The 14,124-nt window shown below is 36.9% G+C and overlaps 1 pseudogene; it reads right to left on the bottom strand.

Moving 5' to 3' along the window:
• Positions 1–12,142: 12,142 nt before the first annotated feature.
• Positions 12,143–13,867, bottom strand: LOC144252852 (ataxin-10 pseudogene; annotated as a pseudogene).
• Between the last annotated feature and the right edge of the window lie 257 nt (positions 13,868–14,124).

Here is a 14,124-nt window from a genome sequence, read left to right as displayed (position 1 = left end):
ACATTGCTGGTGATTACATAATTGCATAAATATTCTGAATGTTGACTTTGGTTAAATATTGTTTTATGTGTTTATTCATACATTTACTTTTCATTGAAATATTTTTCCTTTGCCAAGCCTGATTTATATTAGACCTCAATCTTCATTTATGAAAACTAGATAAAATCACATTATTCCAAATAACTCAAGGATTTATCATCTTTGTAGAACCCTAATCACCTGCTAAAGTTGACCCAGTCTGGGTCAACTAAAAGCTGTGTCAAAACTCCTCTTTTTTCTTATATACACTTTAATAAAGGATTTCTTTCTCACTTTTATATTTTGGAGAGTAGACTAACTTCTCTAGCAGTAGTTAATAACCTAGATGAGTTTTCCAACTAGCTCACTATTACTTTTAAATTATTTACATCCTTGACACTAACTGTGTCACTGATTACTTTTTTTAATTTTTGCAAGATCTCTCTCTCTCTCTCTCTCTCTTTCTCTCATATGACAAATTGAAATCAGATCTGCTTTTTTACTAAGAAGCACTCTCAGCCATTAATAAAATATTCTATTAATAAAAAGGGTTTTGCTGATTTTCTTAGAGCCTCACTAAGTTGCTGAGGCTGCCTGACTTTAATCTAATGTTATAGAAGTTTGATATATATATATATATATATATATATATATATATATAGAGAGAGAGAGAGAGAGAGAGAGAGAGAGAGAGAGAGAGAGAGAGAGAGAAGTGTTCATTTGACTCTTTCTCTTGGGGACTGTGCAAGAGTTACCTTCTTCTTTCACTTCTATCTTATTTCTGCCTCCAAAGAAACTACCCTTTACCCTCATACTACCATTGATCCACCATTAGACTTTTTAAATCTGAACTCTTTAGCTGGTCATTCTTTCCCTCTTTCCTTCACAGCACTTTTTTCTCTACCTGTACCTATTCCACCAATACTTTTTCATGAATACTCACTACTACATACTCAGTATCCACCAATGTCACATCCTGATCCATCCCTGTTCCGCCTTTTCCATGGATAAATTTGAGATCCCCTCCACCCAGATATCAATAGTCCAGAGTAAGGCCAGGTAAGGGTGTTATATATGCAGGTTTTTGAAAGTCATTTACATAACAATAAGCCTATTAAAACTGGGATGTATTTTGTCTTAGGTTAAAAAAGAAAATCTATAGGCTGCACTGTTATACTGAATTGTTTAAAATTTCTTAATCTCAATAATTTGGAAAAAGAAATTCTATGAAAAGGAGAATAAAGAAAAGAACATAATACATAAAATTGACAAATTTGAAGACACACAAAGTGTACTTATCAAAGAGTGTCATATATCAGTGCTTTCAAAAGACAAATTAATTTGAAATAAATGTAGTTAATGTGAGATGTAGTAATCATTTATTAATTATATAAAATGGAAGTATACATGTATATGTGCAAAATGCATCTCATATAATTATGAGAATACATTGCAAAAAATAAACTCTACAGTATTTTTTAAAATTTTGCTGACAACACTATAAATACCTACATCTAGGTTTATGTATTACCAAATGTTCAGGATACATTTTATACTTCATAAAGTTTACAACTCACTAACAGACATTTTTTTTTTCAATTTTTAAAAGGAGTAGTATTTATTTTCAGTTAGAACATAATGCCATCATTTATCTTTAATTTTTAAATATTTTAAAATTATATATGACAACAGAATGCATTTCAATTCTTATTACACATATAGAGTACAATTTTTCATTTCTCTGGTTTTATACAAATTATATTTACATGAATTCACTTCTTTATACATATACTTTATATAACAATATACATCATATTCCACCATCATTTTTAACCCCATGATCCCTCCCCTCACCTCCCAACTTCCAAAAGGTCATTTTGATACACAATAATGTATGCTATAAAGTTATAGAAAAGAGTATATACCTTATAATAATATGAACAGATAAAGTTTTATAACAAATACATAGCATAATAATAATAATAATAATAATAATAAACTTGCCATTTAGACATTAATAAATTATACATCTAGCACTATTGACATCTTTTCCAAACAAATTGACATCTTTTCCAAAAAAAGGGGGAGTTATTTGTGGGGGAAAATGGTATTCTATGCTTTCTTAATATCCAGAATAAATTATTTTCAGAAGTAATATATATTTCAATATAAAAATAAAATAGAACCAGGTTCCATGGCACACACCTTTAATCCCAATGGATTGTGAGGCTAAGGCAAGATAATCCTGAGTTTAAAGCCAGCCTCAGAAACATAGCAAGGCCCTAAGCAACTATGTGTGACCCAGTCTCTGTGTGCCCCTGATATAAATTTCCAGTAAGAAACAACAACAAAAATAATGCAATGTATTGATGAGGACACAGAACAAATTATCATGAACTAAAGATGGAGTAGAAATTGCTGTTATTTCATCATGAAAACTGTATATGTATGTGTGTGTATATATGAAATACTCCTCACCAAGCAGCTTAGACCTGTAGAAATTATAGTATGTGTGTACAATGACAGTGTACAAGTATGTGATAGCATAAGACTAGAGCTATACTTGTCGATACAGTAGAAATCTGCAGCCTAGGAGGAAAGACGAGGTGATTCAGAAAAATAAAAATAATAAAATTTGAGAAAAAAATGGTTTCTGGAGCCCAGAAAGATTTTTGGTTTAATTAGAGTACAAAATACCACATAAGTATTATACTGAAGTTACATCTGTTAAATACATCACATGTATAATGGATTTCAAGGAAAATATGTGGAACTTATCACAAACTAAATAAAAATTTACAAAAGGACATAAAATAGCATGTGTATAAATAAAACTAATCATTACAAAGACAACTATTTAACTCAATTTAGTATATAATATTTTCCAATCAAAATTTTTGCATGTTTTTCTTTAAATACAAGAGAGCTGGACCTGTTGGTGCACAATTGTAATCCCAGTACCTTGGGAGGTGTATTGTGAGCTCAAAACCAGCGTCAGCAAAAGTGAGGCCCTAAGCAACTCAGTGAGATACTGTGTCTAAATGTCATACAAAATATGTTTGGGGATGTGGCTCAATTCCCCTGAGTTAATTCCAAGTACCAAATAAAAGAAAAGAAAAGAAGGGACCAAAAAAATTATCTTAATAATAAAATATATGTAAAATACCTCAAAACCTTTAATAAAAAATAATATAGTTATTGTTATGAGACACATTTAATGTATATTATGAAACTATATTGCAATAATACAGACCAATATATCATAATATAAATCAAATCTGAAACCATATGTAGATCAGTAGTATTGTTAAGAGCAATAGAAAGGCATATGTAAAACTGACCATATGAAAAATAACATTAGACGTGAATGAATAAAGCTATCCAACCTAAAGTTAGAATTGGGACATAGAGGCAAAGTTCACTGTTAGAGTGTGTGTGCAGAATGTGCAAGACAGTCAGTTCCAAACTTAGCAACACTATAAAAAGCAAATATTAACAGGGAATGATGTAGAAAATAAAGCAGAATATTAAATGAAACACTCTCCCTCCATCTATAGATAAATTTAAGGAAAAAACTACTGTATCTCTTTGGCAAAATCATGAATGAGTAGAGAGATTTAGATACACTGGATATTAGTCCAGTCTTAAGAAATGTACCACATTTGGGACAAAATTCTCAATTAACATCATCACCTCTAGTGAACAGAAATGTGAGAGAGGGGCTGAGGATGTAGCTCAGTTTTTAGAGTGCTTGCCTTGTATGCACAAGGCCTTGGGTTCAATCTCTAGCACCACAAAAAAAAAAAAAGAAAAAAAAGAAGGAAATATGAAAGAAATGATACAAAAAATGGTGATATCTAGGAGCCATAAAATTTTTTCACAAGTGTTTCATCAGCTGTGACCAAGACACAAAAATACCCAAATATCAAAGCTGTCAATTTATCTCAAAAAAATCTGCCAGCATATTTTCTCAATTGCTGTTGCTGATAGATGAAGTTCACTCTAGCTTGTATTATAGGTGAAATAGGGAGGAATCCAGTAAACTACTCTTAGCTTGAGTAAAATTTTAGCATTCCTGAATCCTGCCCCAACCCTGATACACTAGTAATAAGGCCAGAACTACCAATTCCTCCTAGAAAAAGTTTTTTTTTTTTTTTTTTTGTGGGTGTGTGTATGTCTGTATTGAATGTTTCACATGTAACATATTTCGTTTATGTCACTATGTCCCTGATAACACTAGTGATAATGCCAGAACTACCAATTGCTCCTAGAAAGTTTTTTTTTGTGTGTGTGGATGTGTGTGTCAATGTGTGTACTGAATATCTCAACTTTAAGTTATTTTATTTACCTTACTATGTCCTGAAGTTCCAAACTCTAGAACAAAAGGTGATTGAGCTTATGTAAATCTCTGTAGATTTCAAACAAATAAATTTACATTCTTTTCCCAGCACTTTTATGAACTATGATACCAGACAGCTGTTCAGAAAGGAGCTTAGAAAACAATGATCCCTGTTTATTCCAACAAGTCTTTACAGAATAGTCCTACATTGGGTACTTCATATAAACTTTCCTCAGGGATAAAATGCATCAATCAAAAAGATTTTCTGTAACCTGGGCAGTGTTGTTTAAAAGGTTATTATAATAATCTGAAAGAGCTACGTGTGGTGGCAAATATACTAGAGGCTGGAGAGGCAAGTCAGGAGGATTGTGATTTGAAAGACAGCCTTAACAACAGAGAAAGGCTACAAGCAACTTATTGAGATATTAATGATATATCACCTGTCTCAAAAAAAAAAAAAAAGGACTGGAGACATAACTCAGTGGTAAGCACCCACAGAGTTCAATTCCTAGCACCAAACTGTCGCGACCCCTCGCCGGCAAGGGAAAAAACGACACAGGATTCTTCCTTCAGCAGTTTACTCATAATGAAAAGACAGGAACAAGAGAAGAAAGCAAGAGAAGAAAGCGTGCGCGCGAGAGCGGTCGGTCTGCCCTAGCTTAAGTACCCAGCCTTGCCAATGACCCAGCACCACGTGGAAGAGTCTAATAGGTACAGCGCAGTGGAAGCAGGCCAGAGCCCAGCCCACAGCCCAACAAGGAGTTGTTTACTACTAACTCTGTAACCGCTGAGTCATCAGAAGCAGGAAGCCAGCGCCATTTTCAGGGTGCGGTCCTCGGCTCCCAACACCAAACCACACCAAATTAAACAAATATCTGAAATATAGTAGGGACTCCAGAGTATAGGTATATATGCATAGATAAAAATTTGGGTTACAATATAAAGTTTTGAAAAAAAAAATTCATGGTTCTTTTTTTTTTAAAGAGAGAGAGAGAGAGAGAGAGAGAGAGAATTTTAGTATTTATTTATTCATTTTAGTTTTCGGCAGACACAACATCTTTATTTGTACATGGTGCTGAGGATAAAACCCAGTGCCACACGAATGCCAGGCAAGTGCACTACCGTTTGAGCCACATTCCCAGCCCCTATCATGGTTCTTAAGACCTCAAAATAAAAATGCCATATAATCCACTAATAATTTTTTTTGAAGCAGGGTATCATTGTGAATGTCTGTACTCTCAGTGGCTTGGGAGGATGAAACAGGAGGAACTTAAATGCAAGACCAGCCTCAGAAACTTGGCAATGGCTTAAGTGACTCAGTGATATCCTGTCTTATTAAAAAAATAGGGATGTAACACAGTGGTAAAGTGCCTAAATAAGTAAAAATAAATAACAATAACAATTCTTGGTTTAAAAATGCCCTATAGGGCTGGGGATGTGGCTCAGGTGGTAGCGCGCTCGCCTGGCATGCGTGCGGCCCGGGTTCGAGCCTCAGCACCACATACAAGCAAAGATGTTGTGTCTGCCGAGAACTGAAAAATAAATATTAAAAAAAGAATTCTCTCTCTCTCTCTCTCTCTTTCTCTCTCTCTCTCCCTCTCCTCATTCTTTAAAAAAAATGTCCTATAACCCAGTAATTATAACTCTGGATAAATATCTAAAGAAATTGGAACACTTTTGTTAAAGGTATTACTTCACTTCCATTTTTATTGTAGGTTTATTCACAGTATGTAATAAAAGGAATCAAATGAAGTGCCTTTTAGATGAAAGGTATTGATGAAAAGGTTTCTTCTAGCAGCAGATCATCCATCTACTTGCCTTAAAGGCTGCATACTTATAATTCAAACTGCTCCCTAAAAGGCAAGACTCAGATATGGATTCTTCTGAGTACTCCAAGAAATTTTGGTACCTCTGGACAAATTCTGTAAGACTTTTCCAAAACTAAGGAATGGGTAAATTTTGGAGTTTGGAATGCGGACAACATACAGTAAATTCCTCAAGGGGGAATCTTAATTCAGACACTGTGATAAGGTGTCTGGTCTGGGGAAGAAAGAGGAAGTAAAATCAGAGTTTGAGATAAAACTAGACTTTGGTTCACTGATTTCTAGGTTATTGATTTAATCCAAACAGATATTGGAAAAGGTTAAAGCTACTAATTAAAATTTATGTAAAACAGTTATTTAAAAAGTACCAGGAAAGAGCTGAAGGTGTGGCTCAGTGGTACAGTGCTTGCCTAGCATATATGAGGCCATGAGCTTAATTTTCAGCGCCCCATATAAATAAATTAAATATAAATAAATATTTTAAAAATACCAGGTAAGGATTTAGGGTTGTTGCTCAGTAGTAGAGTGCTTGGCTAGTATGCATGAGGCAGTCTGTTTGATACTGGACCCACATTAATAATAATAATAATAATAATAATAATAATAATAATAATAATAATAATATTTTGTTCATCCACAACTAAGAAAAAATTATTTTAAACAAGTACAACAGTGCTATGGCCTGTAACTTTCTAATTATCTGTGGTCTAATTAAGCCCTTGCAATTGAACTTTCTTGTTATTTAAATCAAAGTCCAGTTCCACTTTTATTTCCTGCCACACCAGGACAAAGGAGTTTGCTTGAATATTAGGAATGCTTCTAAATGTCACTTTAATAAAGTTGTTTTACATATTTAAAAACTCAGTTGAAAGCAAACTTGGTGGCACAGGCCATAACCCCTGTGGCACAGAAGAATTATAAATGGGTATCATGAGTTCAAAGCTACCATCAACAAAAGCAAGGCACTAAGCAACTAAGTGAGACCCTCTCTCTAAATAAATACAAAAAAAGGACTGGGGATGTATCTCAGTGCCCCTGAGTTAAATACCTGGTACAAAAAAAAGAAGAAGAAAAAAGAAAAAAAATCAATTGAGAACAAATGCATTAAAGAAACAAACAAACAACAACAAAAAAAACACCTTAATTTTGGACAAATTAACTACACTATTGTGAGGATGGCCTAAAAAAACTCCATTTTAAAAACTTCAGTTTGAAACATGCAGTCTCACCAGGCATGCCTAAAGAAGCCCTGCAGTATTGCCCTCAGACGTAAACAAATCACTTCCCCTCACCTTGATAAACAGAGTGAGGCCTCTGGCAGGTTGTCCTCACCTAATAAGAGGGAAGGGTGAAAAGACCAGTCACCTTGCAAGCTCAGCAATCCTGACTCTAGCTCTTCATCAAGGGCTGAGAGAGCAAAAGGGGCCTCCAGGTTTTTTCCATTATGGTTCAGTGGTGAAGCTGCTTTTGGAAAGGCGGATACAAATGAGGATATTCACCACATACATGCAGCCTTATCTGTTTGAAAGGCTAGGGGGAAACATTTTTGGGGTGTCAGAGTCAGATGTTTACAAGGTATGGGGAACTTGGGGTTTAATCCTAGGATTCTGCTCGCTGCTCATTAATGCCCACTGGGTGTGGGGAAATTTGGAAATTCATGAGAACCTTGGGATCTGGGTGACAGCTTGCCTAGCATGGATGAGGCCCTGCGTTCCACAAAACCAACACCACATACCAACAAAGATGTTGTGTCCGCCGAGGACTAAAAAATAAATATTAAAAATTCTCTCTCTCTCTCTCTCTCTCTCTCTCTCTCTCTCTCTCTCTCTCTCTCTCTCTTCTCTCTCACTCTCTCTTTAAAAAAAAAGAAAAAAAAAACATACGGAGGTTAAAATACCAATATAATACATTGGATTATAACCTGAATTGTGGAATCTGGAAACCATTCTAACTAGAAATATTCTGTTTTATAATTTGCTCAACTTGTAGCCTTGTTTAGAGCTAGTATTTTGGAAGAGCTAAATGCATATTTATGGAAATAGTAGGAAGAAAATAAATTCAGGTCCTCAGGGTTGTGGGTTCAGTACCAAATTGTGGAAAATATAGACAATTACTGTTTTTGTTTGTTTGTTTATTTGTTTGTTTGTTTTTTGTTTTCCTATAACACTGAAAAACAGCAGTTAAAAATGCTGTTTGGGGTGGGAGATAGGGGATCTCTCCCTTTATTCTCCTTATTGATAGGAGCTCTTGATGCTTCAGGATATCTCAGCCACTATCACATTCTATAGATTGTTTATTTTCAGCTTCCTAACAGAAGAACCCTGTAAATAGTATGGAAGTTCCTCAATAAAATTAGAGGAGGCTGGGGTTTTAGATCAGTGGCAGAGCACTTGCCCAGCATGTATGAAGCATTGGGTTTGATCCTCAGCACCACATAATAAATAAATAAATAAATAAATAAATAAATAAATAAATAAATAAAATAAGGGCATTGTTGTCTCTCTAAACTAAAAATATTTGTTTAAAAATTAAAAATAAGATTATAATGTAATACAGCTATACTACTCCTGAGTATATATCAAAGGAAATGAACTCAGAACTCTTTTGTAAGAGATAGCTGCATGCCCATGTTAATTGCAGAAGTATCCATGATAACTAAGATATGGAATCAGTCTAAATGTCCATTAATAGATGAATGGATAAATAGAATATAGTATATAATACATGTATATATATATATACTTATTATATATATGCATATATTATACATATGTATGCACAGTGGAGAATTATTCATGCATAAAGAAAAATAAAATCCTGTTATCTGAAGCAAAATGGATGGACCTGGAGGACATTATGTTAAGCACAATAAGCTAGACAAAGAAAAGACAAGGATCTCATGTTTCTCTCATATGTGGAAACTAAATATAAGCTGAAGTGAAAGTAGATTAGTGTTCTTGGTGTTTTTTGTAGGGTGCTGGAGGGGAGAAGAAGGGTAAGGTTGGAGAAACGGTGATGGATATGATCAGTACATGCAATATTGTAGGGAAATTTCACTGTGAATTCATATAATATGTACATTTAATACATATTAATAAAAAAGAAAATTGAAACTGAGACAAAACAAAAACTTTTCCCTGAACCCAGAACTTCCTTTGACACAGTAGCTTCCAAAGCAGCCCAAACAGTAGTGTAGGGTTCCATGGACCTTTCCTCCTATCCTCCCCAGTATTCCTCTACTTGTGCAACCTGTGTGTGGATAGGGGTAGGGAAGTTCCCTTTCACCATTGGGGTTGAAGAAAAGATATTATTGAAAACAAATATTAGAACTTACAAAAGGATTTATACATAAAACAGTATTATAAAAAAAGATAATCATCAATTTACCCTTAAAAGTGTACACTAGCACATGTATGCATGTATGCATGCGTACGTGCACGCACACACACACACACACACACACACATCATAGAAGTAATACTATCAAAAGCCTACCTAAAAGAAACAAATAAGCTTGTTAGAAAATAAAATAAGCATTTCTAAAAGCCAGCTTGCAAATTTCTGCAATTTGTATGTTGGAGGCTACAAGGATATGACAGATATGATTATTCATGAATCAGGATGTATTCATTTGTTAACTTTTCCACCATTTAGGTTGGGGCATATTTTACTTTGTTATTTATTCATAGCCATGGAAACCAGAAGTTTATCTCATAATCAGAGTCAAGGCATGTAGTAACAAAAAAAAAAAAAAAAAAAAAAACATAAGCAAATGCTTGTTTTAGATGTGTTATGAAATCAACTGAATCTTTGAAGGCCAATTGGAGATTACCCAGGGTTAACCAGCTGCTTTGGAAGTGTAACAGGAACCAGGACGACTAAAGATACTGACACTTAAGTTGAATAAACCAAGGGAATTGTGCTTGACAGGTACCTTTCTATATTAAGAGGATTTTTAAAAAAGTGTTCACAAAGGAGCAGAGGTAATGGAATTTCAAGTAACGTTGAACAGAGTATTATGAGATTTAGTTCTAGTTCTAAGTATGTCAATGATCTGGATAGATTACTATTTTGTTTCATAACAGTACTCTCTACATATGCAAAATAAAACAGCTAGGTGATCTCTAACATGTCCCAGAATGTTACAGTTCATATCTGAAGCAACACTGAATGGTTTGCTAACCTAGGAAAATTATTTGTGGAGAATAGACAATTATGCAATGTATCTTGTCAGTTGTCTGCATCACAAAATGAACAAAATATCAATCTCTTGTGTTTCAAGAGCCTATTTCTGCTGTATAAAATTTTTCATCAAAACACAAAAAGCTCAGATTCTTTTGGAAATGTGCCATGGAAAGGAAATGAAACCATTAGCCTGGTGACTGCTGGTTGGAGGCTTGTTTATCTGAAGGTTAGCCAAGATTCTGGTAAAGAATGGGCTGGAGTTCCCTCAAACACAACATTTTATGTGAGGCTTCCAATACTTGTGTAAGTAATTGCACAAGCTTCCCTTGCATTATTATGATATTTCTAATTCCTTTTCAAATCTAGAAACCAAAAGGCACTCAAATATCTAAAATAGAGAAAATAGTATTAGATATTCTCTTACTCAAGTAAGATGGACATGAATATAGAATTTTGAACTGCAATATATTTGAAAAGCCTCTAAAATTTTCCCTATTGACTGATCTTTTTTCCAGATTCATTTCCCATGCCCAGATCTATTATCTGTGAAAGATAGCATGAGCTTTTGATGGCCTGCAGGACATTGATACTTGGATATGCTGCTTTCATCATAAAACACAGGTCCAAAGCTTACTCATCTTCTCCCATTTAAACCTGTTTTCCTCACCCACTGCTTTTAGTATCACCCTCGCTTGAAATCTTGGAGTCATCTTTGACCCCTTTCCATTCCTAAAATCATTTTCTCCAGTTTGTCATCATATTCTTCCTTCCAAATAATTTCTTCTTTCCAAATATTTGCTCATATTGAACATTTTTTTCCTTTTTCTACAGCTCTGTGCTCATCCCTACTGATTGCTTCTAGATTATTGAACTGTTTTCCTAACTTATCTCCTTATATCTAGAATTTCTTTTCTTTAATACATGGAACTCTAATACTTCACCCCAGATCTTAATCCTTGTGTACTGTATCACCTCCTAAATGAATAGTTTTGAATCAAATAGAAATTTGGTAGTTTGGCCTGACTTTCAATGTCTTTTATAATTTATATTCTCCTATGCATGTAACTGTAACGTAAACAGCAACTACTCTTCCCCTTTCATTTATCATTTTTCTGAAATATACTCTGGCTATGTTGATGAAATAAAGAATTTATTGAAAATATCAAAGGAAGCATTACAAGCAGTTATACAGTGTTAGAAACAGATTAATTTTCCACACACCAGAGTGCAGAGAAATCTCATGATAGGTTGCAGGGAAAGTTAATAGGAGCAACCTAAACCTAGACTGTGTGTTCTGAACCTGACCAAACATATCTTAAAACAAGTGGCATAGCAATCATATTCCTGATATCTTAATTACATTTTAAGACAAAGTACAACATTCTTTAAAGGATACAGAAATATCTGGTACCACAAATTTAAACTTTACAATGCCTAGCATCCAATCAATGTACTACCCAAACAAAGAAAGAGGAACATATGATCTGTAACTGGAAGAATGTGAATTAGTGGAAATCTGTAAAATACATACTGGTTGTTTAACACCTGACTATGAGTCTCATAATCTTTGTCATTTCCAAGTCTGCCTTATAGATATGCTCAAATATGTTCATGGAGGGAAAGAGCATATTAAAAATGACAATTGAAATTTGAAAGGAAAAAGTAAGTAAAATAAGAACTACACTTGATGGAATTAAGCACAGATTAAAAATTGCAGAAGGAAAAAATGAGTATGCTTAATCTTTTTTTTTTTTTTTTTTTTGCCAAGGAAGGGCGGTGCCCTCAGAGCTTTATTATCTGCTGCCACAGTATGCACAAGGTGACACTAACACACATTCTACGCGGGGACAAGGGAGGCCAGACAGCTACGCGTAATGCAAAGAAAAGGGGGAAGTTGAGGACTCTGATGGTGGCTGACGCCACTGAACTCTGCTACCAACAAGACCAGAGTTCCCAGGTTCACACTGACACATCTTCAAACACTTGCAGTTTCACATATCGTGGAGAGGAACATCCACAAGTCAGACTCTGAAAATTCAGATGATTGGATGGAGAGTTCTTTCACGGCGGGGGGTTGTCACAAGTGGACTTCAGAATCAGCTTCTCCCCCCTCTTCTCAACTTCAAAGCCCATCTTCTTCAGCAGGGATGTGTCCGCCAGCCCCTGCTCCTCCATCTTTGCAATCAAATCTTGGTTCTGGCTGTTGTCCTCAGTGAGGTTGCGGACAGCGTATACCACCCACTGCATCAGAAAGGGGTTACTGTCATCGATGTTGCAGCTGTCCAGGATCAGCGGGATGCCATCCAGCTCATTCACCTTGTGTTGGTTATCTTTATTCTTGTAACACAGATTTCCAATCAAGCGAATAAGATGAGACTTAAACCCCTCGGCCATATTTGAGATGTCACCTTCTGCTTTTATGCAACCAGAGGTACTGAAGATGTTTGTGGTATCCTTTCCAGCTACATGAATTAGTCGTAAAAGATCGACCACACGTTCCAGCAGGCCAGGAAAGCCCTGCAGATAGCCCAGCAGCTCGGTGTTGGCCGTCATTTCACACAGCACATCCAGAAGCCTAATGGTGGCCAGAGCCTCCTCGCCCTCAGTGTGCTGCTCAGAGGTCAGCTTCAGCACAGTCCTGCACTGATCCACAAAGGAGCTTGCAATCAACTCGGCGTGGCGCAGAAACACTGGCACATCATCCTTGGTCAACGGCTCGTCTCCCACCAGCTTGGCTATCATGAGGTCGAGCAGTGTGACCCTTTCTTGATTGCTCAGTTTGGCATACATGGCTTGCACCAATTCCGGGCTTTTCAGAAAGTGATCCGTAATGATCAAGAACGGCCACTCTGACTCAGGCTGCTTCTGGTGAGCTTCAATGACATTAATTGCAATATTGAGGTTTTCTTCCAGTTCTTTCATCCTCTCAGGATTAAGAGATGTGAACAAAATCATTGAACAGTAGGCAACAATTTTTTTGTCTAGATGATTTAAGCAAGACATGAAGAGCTCGGGGAAGGCGTGCACCCACACGATGGCCTGGGAGTCTTCGTTCTGTGAGGCAACGTTGCCTAAAAACTGCAGGCCACAGCGAAAGGCTGTCAAGAGGGAGTCCGGTTCCACTCGTAGTTCACGGAACAGAAGAACCAAATCAACAGCCACACCAATCGTATCCAGGTTTCTGATTGCATTCTGGTTCGCAGCACACTCCCACAAGCGTTCCAGAGACACCTGAAGCACTCAGTTATCAGCTGCAGACTGGAAGCCAGATGTTCCACCTGGGATGGGTCCCTGCAGGCCAGCTCCACAGCATGAGATGACTTCTTTAAGATGTCCAACACTCTTTGGAAGATGGTCCTGGGTGCTGTTTCTCCGTTGCGCTGCTCCTTGAAGAGCGCGGTGAGCGCGCGAAGGGCCTCCAGATCCTGGATGGGCGCCGGCACCATGACGCCCGAGAGCCGGGCGGCGGAGGCCTGGGCGCCGCCATCTTGCCTCCTGCGCGGCCAAGCGGCGCTGAGGAACGGCGCTGAGGGGTGGCGAGGGGCGGCGAGGGGCAGCGAGGAGGAGGAGGAGGAGCGGCGAGGGCCGAGGGGCCGAGGTGGCAGGAGGCGAGGCGGAGGCCGAGCGGCAGCACGAGCGCGGGGCCGCACGCAGCGCCGGAGCCCGGGAGCCGCCACCCGGCCGCGCAGAGCCGCCGAGCAGGCCGGGGAGGGGGCGGCGGAAGTATGCTTGATCTTAATCATAGCAATGGAAACAAAA

Source organism: Urocitellus parryii, unplaced genomic scaffold, assembly GCF_045843805.1.
Source record: "Urocitellus parryii isolate mUroPar1 unplaced genomic scaffold, mUroPar1.hap1 Scaffold_61, whole genome shotgun sequence".
NCBI classification, from domain to species: Eukaryota; Metazoa; Chordata; class Mammalia; order Rodentia; family Sciuridae; genus Urocitellus; species Urocitellus parryii.
The sequence above is the reverse complement of the archived record's forward strand: the minus strand, read 5'-3'. Positions and strand labels throughout refer to the sequence as shown.